General features: G+C 40.3%; 1 long non-coding RNA gene across 1 annotated transcript; it reads left to right on the top strand.

The window, feature by feature from the left end:
* The first annotated feature begins 853 nt into the window (after positions 1-853).
* On the top strand, positions 854-3,240 carry LOC121939165. The gene is made up of 2 exons (XR_006105418.1): positions 854-1,041; positions 1,859-3,240. It is a non-coding gene; the product is annotated as an uncharacterized LOC121939165 (long non-coding RNA).
* The last annotated feature ends 273 nt before the right edge of the window (positions 3,241-3,513 follow it).

The raw sequence follows: 3,513 nt of genomic DNA on the forward strand, positions 1-3,513 counted from the left end.
TCAATTTGTTGTTAATATGATATTTTTAGCCTCGTTGAAGATCGAGACAGGCAACAGGCAACCCGACTGCTGTCCAATAATATGAATGAACCAAATGCGCCATGTGCACAGCTGGAGCTGTTTACAAACAAACGGGACTTTTCTAAAAATGATACATTTAAAAACAAAGTATGGTCTTGCCTCAGACATACGTCTAACAGCTGCTCTAGCTCAATCGGCTCTCCAAAATTGCTCCTCTGCCTCTTCAGCCTTGGAGCGAGCTGCTGAAGCAGTATTTCAAACTGAAGCGACTGTGGATCATTTTCAGCTCCTGAACCAAACACTGGAACTCACCAAGTTCTCCTCTCTTTTCCAGACTGGGATGAACCCATGTCTTTAGTTTTTGTCTCTTGTTATTGAGAAAAACAAGCACCAGGCTATCATTACTTGATGTCAAGTCCATTTTGATTTCCAGAGTGCGATTTTTTAAAAAGAATTTAAATAAATGTATTTGTAAAATTGCGTCATCCCTCGTAAATACAGAGGCACCTCAAAATCCGCCTCCAAATTAAATGCAATTTTTTGCCTTTTATTCATGTTGCCATTGGTCCACGAAGGCCTTCAGGAAAAAGTTGTGACAAAATCTGTTATGCTTCTTTTTGACCTGGAGTGCCTGCCCGGCAGCGTGTTTTTGGATCATGTTTTCTATCCAGTGAGGCAATATATTCCCAAGCCACTGCAATGCACAGACTGCTGGAAGTTTTGACATATTTTATTTTTCTGCAGAAGTGACAGTGAACCGTGTGGTAAATGTGGAGGATGTAATTGTGACAGAGACTGTGTGACTGAACCAGAGTGTGTCCTTTGTAGAGGCCATGATGCAGCATGTCCACAGAGAGGGAGGGAGGCGGACACTATCAGGACCCGGATGGAGAAAAGAAATAACCCTGAGAATGTTGGAAGCTGTGGTGTGCCGTGCGAGGCTATGATGGGTCAGACCGGAGGGAACCTTCGTCCACACGAACAGAGCACCCCATGTCTTCATTGCTGCTGTTTTCACAGGTTAGTAGTTGGTGTAAGTTACTGATTTAAACTTCATAAAGCAGGCATGTCAAACCTGGCTGCAGGTTTTGTTTCCAACCAAGTAGCAGCACACCAGACTTGACTCATTTAATCAACTAATCTCCGTCTTCAGACAGTTGATTGGTCAAACTGTGTGCTCTTGGTTGGTTGGCACAAAAACCTGCAGCCACACCGGCCCCCCTGTGGACCAGTTTGACATGCCTGTAAAGTGTAACTCCACTTGATGTTATTGAGGTGTTTCGAGATTGTTTTACGTATTTTTGTTGAACTTTAGAAACTGTAAAATACGGCATTGTGTGAGGTCGGCAGGTTCACAGGCCGCAGAGCGGGGTTGATGCTAGAATGGATCGTTTGGAGGGAGGGGGCGGTAGCTCTGCTGCACGTCATCAGATGCTCACAGCAGAGTCAACCAATCACAGCAGCGGCTAGTTCTTTGTAGTTTTGGCAGATCTTTCGGTTTATCAGTCTCATAGACTGTATATAACATCTACATCTTTTCATGTAGTCTGTGATCTGTCTGCATCATTCCTGTTCAGAAGTGTGATGACTCCACAGAGATTCTTTTATTTAAGAAGTGGAGAAAGAGTTTATTACTCACAGTGTGGAGCGGCATTATTCTTTGACTGCTGATTCTTGCTAGCTAACGTTATATATAAGTTGGGTAACGTCACATTAACTACAGTGTTCTTCGTTAACTAGGTTATCTGACTGAACCCCTTTTCAGAGGTTTGATAACTCTGCCGAGTTAAATTTCCATGAAAAGTGTCTAAATTAATGTCAAGTAAATCTATTGTAGTGGGGCTGAGGAGGAGCGGCAGAGGATTATAAGTGCACAACCAGGACCCACAACATGGGCGTAGCTCGAGACAGGACCACAGCAACGGCAAAACCAAGACAACGATCAGGGCGAGCTGGGGGTACAGTATCAGTGCAGCCACAGCACGAGCACGACCAGAGGCAGGATCACAGCGCCAGCAGAGCTATCACCGCCATCAGGCGCAGCCAAGATTGCAGCCAGGATCACGTGCAGGGGAGCCCCCGCCCCCCCTCTGAATGATCCATTAGCATCAACCGCATAGCGGGCAGTGACAAAATAACCCAATACCAGTATCTATGCATTGCTTAACAGGTACAGTATATGATCAGGAAAAAAAATGACCATGAATCAATTCCAAAATCCTTTCCTCTTTTTGTAAAAAGCTTATTTTGCCAGTTGTGTACTGTTAAAATGGGACATGCTTTTATTGTCAAGATGGGACACTACTCTTTGTCATTTTAAGAGGGAAAACTGTTTTTGAGGATCATAAAACACTGGCTATATTCAGATAATCATTTTTATAAATTTTATCAAATATATTTCTTCAAATATGTCCGCTAGCTTGATGGAACTAAGCGAAGAAGGGCTAGCATTGTCATGTTTTAGCAAGCCTAATTCAAAAAAGCTCCAGCTGGTTATTCTACCCTACAAAGGAGAAAGGCAGTAATTCTTAGAGTGCAGAACTGAGATGTATAGCACTGTTGATAAATATTAAATAGCTCAGACAAGTCAAAAATTCTGTAAATTGTTCCAGAATGCAAATTTTCAAAGTTTCCCAATTTAGCAATACTCACTATATGTTAATGTTGAGTAATGCAGTATTCACAGTATTTTGTATTATCCCAAGTGATAGCTACTTTCAAAGTGTGTAAGTCCAGATACATGTGATTAGTATAATGGAGTATTGCTGTCAATTGCACTATTTTATTATAGTGGCTGTGGTTCACTGAAATAAGGTAAATGAGTATTAGGATGTTTCTTGAAGTAGAATACTGAAAGTACACATGAAATGTGAGATGTTAGAAACCACTGGATTTCTGGAGTGTTTGATGCCCTTGAAATATGGACTGAAGCAAAGACTGACACTCAGGGAAAATGTTTCCTATAGAATATTTTATTATGAAAATTGAATAGATGCAATCTGGATAACGAGCTTAGCACGTTGTGTCTTCATTGCTGCTGTGTCCTTTCTGTATCTCACAGAACTTATTTATTGTTACTGTAGCTCCAATTCTGGGACCCATGACAATAATATGACTTTTATATGACATTTGTATGACATACTACGACTGACTCTTTTTCATTACATCAGAACTGTTCTATGGCAATTGATGATATTTTCATTATATACTATAACTTTTTATGTGTGTTTGTTGTTGTTTTTTACCATACTATACCATGATTTTTGAAGTGACGTTTTCATCACAAACTATTCTATGATGCATTTCATGTCATTATTACCACTTAACATAGTGGTGACATTTATTCTGAAATTATGATCATGTGTTATACTATCACTTTTTGAATGACATTTTTATCACATGGTATATTATGTTAAACTTCATAGCATATTGAATGTCATGATATAGAAACCTCTTCCCAAATACCATAAAAAGGTTGTGTTATGTTGTCCA

Source organism: Plectropomus leopardus, unplaced genomic scaffold (genome assembly GCF_008729295.1).
Source record: "Plectropomus leopardus isolate mb unplaced genomic scaffold, YSFRI_Pleo_2.0 unplaced_scaffold423, whole genome shotgun sequence".
Taxonomy (NCBI): domain Eukaryota; kingdom Metazoa; phylum Chordata; class Actinopteri; order Perciformes; family Serranidae; genus Plectropomus; species Plectropomus leopardus.